Genomic DNA, 11,264 nt, shown 5'->3' with positions numbered 1-11,264 from the left:
GTACAAAATGATCAAGATCATTTTACATTTTTTAGCAAATTATATTAAATGTATAATTGATCTAAAATGTCAAAGAACATTTTTAAACTGTGCTCATCAGCCACTTGGGTTTTGTGTCAAGTGTGTGAGACGTTCCAGGAAAGCCCCTGAAATGCAAATAAATGGCAGCTAAAAACTTCATGTGTGTCCCTGAAGTTTGTAGCTGTCATTTACTTGTCTGGACTAACAAGTGCAGCAGGAAAAAGGTGCTTGTTCCTGACCTGTTATAGAATATTTATAAATGTGGAGTAAATCACTTACAAAGCGTTCTTGATTCCATAATGTAAAGAGTAAATCATTCATTCCATACAAACATGTAACTCTAGCATTCATTGATGTTCTTCCCCCGTTACAGGTCACTAAACTGAAATTGTGTTACATTCTTTACTCTTGTTTTTATGTGGAATGAACTCAAATAAACCTTTTGGTTAATCACTTGGGACAGCTAGGAAAGAATTTGTATGACATTTAGCTGTTTTTATGAACAGTAATAACACTATGGAATCACATTGTGGTCGTAAATATTTTGCACTTCAGACTGCAGGATTTTCTTCCTTTCAGCTGATTGGTTAATGTCATGTCAATCACAAATTTAACAATCCAATCAGAGAACAGATGGGTTTGGCTGCCGGAGGACACTTTGCTGAGCATCAGGTCCTGGAAGGTTTTGGAGATGGAGGAGCGACAGCACTTCTGCGGCGCAGTGTGACTCACAGCACTGGTCCTGGGTCAGCCCTGACTTTGTGTTAAAGTAATACTAAAGTAATAATGGTATTTCTGATCACTGGTATACCACAACTAAGGCGACCTGACTATATTTCCTAATGAAGCAATAAAGTTTGGCACGAAGGTGACAGACTCACTGAGAAACGGCCTCAATAGAAAGGTGGCTTACATTCTTAAGGCAAGGAAACCGGCTGAAGTGGTGCTCATGATCTTATTAAAATTGATGGAACTTTGAAAGCAAAAAAATACTGTCAGATTTTGATCAACCATATAAAACCATCTGAAAACATCTTTCCACATGGCACCGACTTTTCACTATGACAAGAATCCCAAAGAAACTGCCAATGTGTTAAAACCATAACAGGAAAAATCCACAATGGAAAACTATCGGTCGTGGATTGGCCTGTCCAGAGCCTCAACATAACTGAAGCTCTGTGGGTTCATTGTGACAGACAATAGAACAAAAGCCTGTCAACACAGTGAAACACTATCCCAGCTTACAAAGGGCAAGTCTGGTATACCCAGAAGAGTTCTCCAGTCTGTCACAGTTTACAACCAGTCACATTAAATTCATTTAGGTTAATTTAGTTAATGTTTCAAAATATATTGTGAAATATTATGAAATTATATTTGATTAATTTTGAAAGTGCAGAGCCAAACAAATGATTTAATATGATTTTGAAAAGTTTGATTGCGTGTTTTTTATCCCTCAGTTTTCATAGAATTAGCATTGTTTGTTTTTGTATTGAAAAATAAAAGGAACAAGATTGTCGGCAAATGACAAGAAATTTCAATACTTAAATGTGTTTGAGCAGATTTAGCTTTAAAGGTGTTTACAGATAGTTTGCAAATGTAAAACTTGCTTCAAGGACTTTGAAGAAAACATGTTTAATGTAAGGAAAGAAAATAGTGGAGATAAAATCACTTGTTTTGTTGACGTCTTCATCGAGGTTGTAATCAGATAGTGACATCATTCTACTTCTTCTTTGCAACCACAAGAGGTCACTTGCTCAAAAAACTGTAGTCCTGCTGTTTTCAGAGCTTGAAAAAACTGCTTTCAGGAAAGCTGTGGACGGCCCATTCAGCTCCATTTCACTGTGTTACAGAAAGAAAAGGGAAGACCTTCAGTAGAGTTAAAAAGAACATCTGGGAACCTTTGTAGGACACAGTGTGATGAACTGAAATGTGGAACATCTAATACAAGAGCTTTGATGTCATTTAGTGTGAATGAAAAACAATAAGGTAAGCAGCATATGTTTCCCTGAGTAACTTTATCCAGGTGGAAAGCAGGTGCTTGACTGTGTGTGTGTGTGTGTGTGTGTGTGTGTGTGTGGAGGCGGTTACACAGGGAGATTGTCCATGTCATGCCTACCTCTGTTTATTCAAATCTATTCATCTAACAATAAGGCTTTTGCGGGCAGGTCTTCCCACAGTTGAAATGATTAGAACTTGCTGTTCAACTCATTTTTGGATGGTTTGCTTTTTATTTCTGATAATGTCAAAGTCATTTTATCCTTGTAGTAAGATGAAGAAAGTAAATTATAAACAGTGGGTCTGTTTGCTGCACTGACAGTGTTGGATGTCCGTCATGAGTCTTAACAGGAACACACATTTTGTTAAACGTGTGTTTTCTCTCACCAAATATATGTACTACCCAATAATCTGAAGCATGTTATTATACAGGTGATGAATTAATTTCCCTCAGTGAGCACTGCAAAAGATAATAAAGGTGAAACATTTTATGAGGTGTCTGCGGGCATTTCAGCACCTTGGATAGCAGCACTGTTAGCCTGCTGCTGACAGGCTCCTCCTCTAATAAAGCTTCTCTTTAGTGAAGATCTTCTTATCTCAGCTACAGAGAAAGGCCACAATAAAGGGAGTTATTAAAAAAAAGGTAATTTAAAGAAAACTTTTTTTGTCACATATTCTTCAATTATGGTTAAAACAAAAACAATGTAATGCATAATCAGTCAGGTTATCAGTAATATCGATTACACTGTAAACACAGCACAAATCAATGGCTGAGTGCAGCTACACCTTACATCATGCTCTTCTCCACATGTGAAGCCCGAAAGATCTGGTATGCTGCTGACCCACGGTGATAAAGTGAAGCACCACACCTCCTGACAAAGCCTATTACCAGCCTAAAGCGCAAAAGACCATATTTAGAGGTGTGTGAGTGCGAAAGAGCGGGCCGTTATTAACCAGTATGCCTTTAAATGGCGTGTACTGGTGCTGAGGAGAGGGCGGACCTGGGTGGCGCGCGCGTGTGCGCCTTTCGCCTGCAGCCGCTGCAAGTGGCACCGAGCTAACAGCGGCTTTTGTGCCCATGATGCACCGTGGTCGTCGCACCTGTAAGGAAGGATAAAGCTGTCACTGTACCGTCTCTACATCAGCACCACCGGCGCCGGAAACACTGCTGCTTAAAAAAAAAAAACACAAGTCTGGACTAGAAGAGGAAAAAAGATCTCTGTGGAGTTGGATTTTAGCAGTTGGATACTCTTGGCTGTCTGTTTAACTAAGGTCAGTAACGTCGTCTGTGTAGTCTAGTCTGTCCATATCATTTATCCACGTATGACTTGAACTGAGACAGGAGCATGTTCCAGGGAAAATATGGGGAAGAGGCGGATCGAGTTTCCACTCCTGACGGACAGGTACCACGGGACTAGCCACTTTTACGGGAGTTTCCCCTTCACTCACAATTTTTACGCACCGAAACGGCGAATGTGCCGAGTCTCCTTGAAGGAAAAGTCGCGTCTGAGGGGCTGAAAATGAGAATTTCTGCCATGTTGTCTTCTAAATTGGTCTGATGGAACAGACGCACAGTGACTGGCGGGTGTAGAATTACACCCCCCTCCGCTCTCTCGGTGTTTACAACAGAAATGCTCAATTTTCGTTTCATTATATTTCACACATACACAAATAAACATGCTCGTGTTGAATATGAAAAACGGGGCTTTGAGGGAAACCTGCAGAACTCGTTTTTAAAATGATGAATAATAGATGAGGTGAACGCCAGGTGTCCAGTGTCCGCGCATTGTTCTTGTCTGCAGCTTTTATGCTGGAATGTCAAACACACTGCGACGCCCTTTAGGCCCCACAAACCCAGCCTACAATCTTTACATTTAGCTTCATGTCATTTCGTGTCATTTGAGCAGTTTGATTCATGACCTTCCGGAGATGGACAGCGCGCGGCGGCAGGCTGCACGCTTCCTCGCCATGAAATAACCACCACATTCCTCAATCATCCCCCATTTTTCTGATTTTTTTTAAGCTAAGCGCAACTCAACGGAATTCTTTAAAAGCCTTCACATTACTCTATCAAGATCAATAATAGCCGGTTCAGTTTTAGCATTTGCTTGGAAAACGAACGTGCTCCGCTGAAATGGAGCATAGCGATTATATGTGAGGAAAATTTCATTTCCGTAAAAGGAGTTTTTGGATTTTGGTTTTTCCCCTGTGGATCAAATGGCGTCCGCAGTAACAGCAGGGAGGTTTGCTGACTGCTCCTCTCAGCAAACTGCCTTTCATGGCGCACAATAAGCTTACAACTTTTTTTCATCTGCATCACTCCACATTTGCTGAAGGGGCCTGTTTTAACTGGGCCCGATTATAAGATCAACTCGAATTCATTTAACAACAACAACAAAATAAATAAATAAATAAATAAATAAAATGTCATTTTAATTGGACAGTGTTTTCCCCCTTTTACACCATTTTTTTTACACTGCGGCAAATGCAGGATGTCTCATTTACATCAAATCTGACTGTTTTCCACAGGACAAAAACAAAAGGCCCCGCGCTTGTATAAGAATCCACCGTCTGCCGCAAAATAACAATCAAGGCCTCGATCTGACGCCGTCTAACATCAGCTCTACTTCGAACCCATGAACAAGAGTGAAAATGAGTTCAGGCGGATGGCAATTAGATATTTTTTTCTTCGCCGCTGCAGTGCATATTTCGATGTGTCGGATTTGTAGAGTTAATAGGATTAGATTTTTTTTGTGCTTTTATGCACGGGGAATTCCTAATCTGGATTTTTTAACGCTTCTGTGGATGGGCGTAACCCAAACCTAGAGAATGCGTCTGTTTCCCCTGCAAAGGGCCCAATGATGTCTCATCACCTACACTTTAAATGGCTAATATTCTCCGAGGCTGACAGTTCTAGGAAGAAAAAAAATCTTTCGTTTGATTATTTTTAAATATTTCTCGGCAGGTTGTGTTAAATCTGATTGTAAATGTGTGTTCATTATTAACATGTGATCCAGTGTTGGGTTGATATATACTGAAAAACGCCTCAGAATACGACGCGTGTTTGATGCAGAAATATAAAACACCCCTTTAATTTTCCTTCATCCTAATTTAAGGTTAGGGTGGTGGTGGTAGTGTGGAGGGTGGGGGTGATTCGGGTAATTTGGCTGTCCCTTTTCCCCCGTGGTTGGCAGCCGATTAACTACGCTGACAAATCAAGTGTAAAAAGCCAAGGGCTCTCAAGGTACCACTAATCCCACTGGGCGGGGAGAGTCAAATAATACGCAGCATTCTGGAGAATGCTCTTTTCTTTAGTTTGGTCGTTTTCTGCATTTTTTCGTTGTGAGTGTGTCATAGTTGGGCCATAAAAAAATCTCAATTTTGTGAACAACTGATCATTTAAAATTGTATGTGTCAGCCTGAAAATACAAGTTATTTCTGATGAAGGTTTTAGGCTTAATGATGGGCAATTCAATAACCGAGTTTTTGGATAACATGAGAAATATAAGGTGATTAAAATACCTTCAATCAAATGAAAAAAGTCCTCAGCTATTAGGCTGTCTGGTGTTACGTAAACGGGTGGTGGCGGTGTGTGTGTGGCTGAGAGGTGTATATCCGTGCTTTGGCTGTCGCGTACACGTGCAGTCGTTTATTCTTTTTATTCGAACGTGCACACTCGTGATTAGACTTATGGAGTGTATGCTGTACGCGTGCGCTCGCGTGTTGCGTGTACTGCCGTTGGTAAAGTATAGGCGTCTGTGGTGTCGTTGAGCACACGTGCACGAGGCTGTGGGAGTTTGTGGGGTGCTGGGTGCTCTCTGACTGGGTGATGTAATGCCGTGAAGGGTGCTGCAGCAGAAATCACGGAGCCCAGGGAAGGCGTGTCCTGCCTGCTGAGAAGCTGGATAACAACACGGTGCCCACGCGCAACCGCTGCCAAATACACCCCCCTCCCGCTCTCTCCCTTCCTTTGCTCCACAAACACACACACACGCCGTCCCTCAGCTTAGCTTTCTTTTATGTTGCTGTTATTTAATTTAATGAACTTGTAGTTTATTTAAAAACGAACAATCTGCAGTAATAAAATATGGAAGCTTTTAACAGGTCAGCAAAGAAAATGAGACTGAACGTTGACTCATTTCATGCTGAAGGTTTTAGGGTCAGAATTTAATAATGAATATATTTGGTTTCCACGACGTTTCTCTGTTGATACGTTGAATTGTTTGATAATTGTATGAATAAAAATATAAAACAAAAAACAAATAAACAAACAAACAAACAAAAAAAAAAAAAAAAACCCAAAACCCAACAATGTTTTCAGTCAAACAAATTACAATTTCCACCTTAAAAAGATGAAATGATTTATTTTAGTCGACTTCTAATAGAGATTCTGCACATTTTGCCAGTACCTTGGTACATATGATGGATTGTTAGGTTGTCGTCATATGAGATTTTCATGGCATGATTTTCATGTCTGTTAGAATTATCAAAAAACATTATTACTGTCTAAAAAAGCTGAACAATGATCATTTGACCATCTCTTAATCTCATCTGTAATTTCATGTTTCATTTCATGCCAAAGGAATAAACACACGAGTACAGAGAAGCAAAGAGACGTTCTATTGAGGAACAAATACACGCTATCTCAGCGGCTTGTCCAGAGGTTTCAGGACATCACAGCACATCGTCACATCCAGTCTGTGTAGAAGAACTGAGCCCAAATGCATCTGCCTAAAATGGTGGATCAGTGCTGCTCTGTGTACCAGGAAAGGTCTGTTACAGACTTGAAGTATGTGTTTGCAGTGTGATGAAGAATAGTGTTAGGGTGTTTTGTGAAATGCATGAGTGGGAATGGATGAGGTGGAACATCCCTCCCTCCTCCATCTCTGTTTCCACTCATCTTTCCTTCTGCTGTCTCTCCTCCTCCTCCTCGCCACTGTCAGCATGCATGTGCTGCTCAAATGATTTTGTACCACTGCAGCAATAAAGCCAGCAAAGAAAATGGCACTTCTTTGAATCCGCTGTGAGAGGCAAAATGGCCAGTGTCTCTGTACGTATCTGGAGGCTTTACTCTCAGTGAGATAAGCGCGTCCCAAAAATCTGTAGCCTGAGATATTATCGTTAAGCTATGGAGGACATTTTGTCTCTGCATCTGGACAGCATTACCGCATGCGTGTGTGTTTTTGTGCAACGGGTTACGCTTGTGATCAGGGCACCTGCTGTAAAATTACTGGCAAGTAGCATCAATTTAAACACAAGAGGCCAGCCGATTGGTCGCTTTCATCTGCATTTGCACACACACACACACACACACACACACACACACACACACACACACACACACACACACACACACACACACACGCTTCACTCCAGTCCGTGTGGCTCTTAATAGGATTCAGTGTGCTGCTGCCTTTTGTCAGTGAGTGTATGTGGACTCGTCCCTGTGGGGTTCGTCAAAGGAGCCTTTTACCGAGAACAATGATCCATGCCGTTTAGCCTTTTAACCCCCAACACTTCTCACACAGCAACAAAAGACACACACGTGTGCACACGCGTCGTGCAGAGTGTACACATCCTGAAACCAAAACTGCAGACTTGCATCCTCAATTTCTTACTGCCTAATACTGCGATGCCCATGTGGGGCTGATAATGCAAATTACGACTACAACCACAGAACATTTAAAAATCAAGATTTTACTCATTTGAACATTCATAGAAGATTTCAAAGGATTTGAACTATACCTGCAGCCTGTGCTGCTAGCTGGAAGTTCCTGTTTTCAGTAAATCAGCTAAACATTATGTTCTCACCATCCTGCAGGTCTTTTAAAAAATGTAATTAATTTTTTGGGATGCGTATTAAAGTGATGCAAAATGTTTTGTAGATGATGGCTGCTACTCGAGTAATATAACATGCACATTCTTAACATCCTTAATATCCGAGTAAATGAAATGATAAAGTTTGCTTCTAAATGCAACATTTAATAATCATCTTTGGCATTAATGAAGAAGAGAAGTGTTTCCAAGAGTGGAGCAGCTGATAATTGAGGGGTTCAGCATAGCACAGTGAGATAGTGCAGGTGTACTAATTGAAAGGCTGGTATTTTAAATCCTGGCTGCCCTAGTCGGCATGCTGAAGTACCCTTGGGCAATTTACTGAACCCTGAACTGATCCCGACGGATTCGTTGGAGTATGAATGCACGCTGTGTGCATTCACTTAGATGTGTGAATGAAACATGTTCTATAAAGTGGTCTGAGTGAAAGGTGCTCTAAAAGAACCAGCCCACTGTAGACATTGTGTGTGCTGATAGAGTCATATGACACAATCATCACACAACACGTAAAAGTCTTACGAGGATCGTTTTGGAGGTTCAGTGATATGATGATGCAAACATCCGTGGCTGTCTCTGCTCTGGTTTCGTTGTATTACCATGGTAACCCAAGCAAACAACCAAGTAATGATCAACAACATAAAACAAAATGTTATGTGTGTCCGTGTAAAACAATATATTAAAATATTTCTTGATTTCACTTCTCAGTTTATACTTGAAAAGTGTCCAGCGATATTAACACGACTGCACTGCATGTTTATACTGGTGTGTTCACAGAGGTGAGCATTCCTGTGCAAATGGTTTGCATAACTCGTACCACTGGGCACATACTGAGGCTGTATGAGTAGTTGACACAGTTTAGCCCAGAAAACAATTTGCAGTGACATCTGGTTAAGACTTCATAATTAATCATGATCCACAGTATAACGAGCCCACATTTCAAAAGAGCTGAAAAATGAGTGGTGAAGATTTTTCACCCAAACAGTTGTCACATGACATCTCGCCAGAGCTCCCACCCCGAGACACAGCAAAGGATTCGGGTGGTGTTTCAATAAACTCACCGAGAGTGTAAATATTCAAAGGGCTGATCTACGGTTTCATTTTTAAAAATATGATTTATTCTTATTGTAGACCGTGTACAGAAGAAGCTTTGTGAAATACTCTGGTCGGCCGATCTTCATACATTTAATAATAATTATCACATACAACAACAAAATACATCAGTACTGTGTGTACAAATAAAAAACCCACATCATTGCTGTAAGTGTCACTATTACATTTATGTTAGAAGACTGTTTTAGATCAAAGTCATGAAGGTAACATTTTTGTATAATTTTTGTCAGTTTGTGACACCAAATTAAAAGTCTTTAAACGTAAAGTTGTCATGTGAAAATGTATCAAAGTCCTTCATCATGATCAACTATGAAGTTTAACTGATCCTAATGCTGTGCATGAAAAAAAAGAGCTTAATTTTAGTTATGTCTTATTTATAATGGGGTTTTACACACACACACACACACACACACACACACACACACACACACACACACACACACACTGAGAGAGAAAAAGCAGCAGTAATAATTCTACGTAGTAATATTGTACACAAATATATATTAGAAACATTGTATGCACGACAGAATATGTATTGGAAACATTGCCTAATATTAATTTCTAATATTAATGACTTTTCGGTGCAGGCCTGTAACAATGCCTGCTAAATATTACCCTGATTATTATATAACAGGGAGCAGTGCGCATGAACAGAACAGAAAAAGTCGAACTTCATGTTGATCATTCAAAGATATTGTTTTCAGTTATCACTCAGGAGTGGAGGACGTACTTGTTGCAGTGGAGATATGGATTATTATTATGTTTACATGCCTCCTCCACGCTCAGGTTGGCCTGCGTTCTTTGATTTTATAATTTCGCTGTAATTTATCCGCCCTTACCCGTGTTCACAATTTCATGGCTCCATGTCGGAATATGTCGGGAAACTTTGAATTCTAGAAAGATTTATTTTACTGCGATGGTGAGAAAAACTGGTTGCTGTAGATCACAGTGGGACATGACCTGCTGGTGAATTAAATGTACAGCTGTATACATTTCCTCGTCTGATTCATTATGTGCACAAAAACTACTCAGATTACTTTAGTAAGGCACCAATTTTTTTTAAAATTTTTTTTTACACATTTTAGTATTTAGTAAATTTTAGGGAAATTTCACTGATCCAAACAGTTAAAGGAACCCTGTTTATTCAGAGTGTAGCATTAAGTCAACTAAACTTCTGTGATCTTGCTCCGATCAGTTACAGCGCATCCAGAAAGTATTCCAAAATGGATTCAATTCATTTTCACCTTAAATTCTACACACAATGACCCATAATTACAAAGTGAAAAATGTTTGAATGAAATTCTTGCAAATGTATTAAAAATTAAAAGGAATAAAAATGTACATAAATATTCAGTCTCTGTCCTGACACTCAGAATTGGAAGTGGAGGATGAAAGTAAGAAGCAGGGTCTTGAAATTGACAAAGGACTCCCAGACCACGAGAAACAAAATTCTCTATCCTACTATTGCTGTTTCCCTACTAGGGTGAAACCTCCTCCAAAAACCCAGGTGAGTAGTAGAAGTTTAGGCCCAGCAGGAACTGTGAGACTAGTCAGGGTCAAGAGAAAGATGAATGCAGGAATTTACAGAGACATCCTTAATGTTAACCACTCTGTTAATGTCCTTAAGATGCAAGACCAGAGCCCAGACTTGAACCTGATTGAACATCTCTGGAGAGATATGAAAATGGCTGTGCACCGATGCTCACCATGCAACCTGGTGGAGCAATCGAGCTTCTGCAAAGATGAGTGGGACAAACTTCCCAAGCTTCTAGCATCACACTCATGAAGGCTGGAATTGCTGTCAGAGGTGGTTCAACATAATATTTAGCAAAAGCTGTGAATACTTATGTACGTGTTACATTTTTGTTCTTTATTTTTAATACATTTACAGGAATTTAAGCTGTTTTTTCATCTTCTCATTAAGGGCTATAATGCAAAGAATTATGAGGTGAAAACAAATTGAATCCACTTTGGAATAAGGCTGTGACGGGACAAAATGTGAATACTTTCCAGATGCACTGCAGGTAACAGGTGTTGCTAATCACTTTGAGGTGCCTTGGTGTTAATGAGACAACAGAGGAGCAACAAAGAGACAGCCACAAAACAAGAATGGTTTTACAGGCGGGGGCCTCTTACAACAGGATTAAGATCGGTAGAGCCGTACAAAATGACCTCTGTCAGGCCACAGGTGCGAAGGTCTCGGACCAAACAATCAGAAACAGACTTCATGAGGTTGACCCACCGTCCTCTAGAGGGGCTTGTGATCACTGCCCCACACTGTGGAATACTGGGATGTGCCATAT

At 40.2% G+C, this 11,264-nt stretch overlaps 1 protein-coding gene across 6 annotated transcripts in view; it reads left to right on the top strand.

Moving 5' to 3' along the window:
* The first annotated feature begins 2,997 nt into the window (after positions 1 to 2,997).
* The window catches only part of nrxn3a (neurexin 3a), a 208,152-nt gene continuing 199,885 nt past the window's right edge, over positions 2,998 to 11,264 (top strand). For 3 of the 6 annotated variants that reach the window (XR_003270631.1, XR_003270630.1, XM_026151867.1), the window contains exon 1: positions 2,998 to 3,288. The gene's annotated coding sequence lies outside the window, so the exon portion shown is untranslated. The remainder of the gene's footprint in view (positions 3,289 to 11,264) is intronic. The other 3 variants (XM_026151866.1, XM_026151865.1, XM_026151864.1) reach the window with 1 other exon arrangement.

The sequence above is a fragment of the Astatotilapia calliptera genome, chromosome 19 (genome assembly GCF_900246225.1).
Source record: "Astatotilapia calliptera chromosome 19, fAstCal1.2, whole genome shotgun sequence".
NCBI classification, from domain to species: Eukaryota; Metazoa; Chordata; class Actinopteri; order Cichliformes; family Cichlidae; genus Astatotilapia; species Astatotilapia calliptera.
This window is presented reverse-complemented; position numbering and strand designations above follow the sequence as displayed.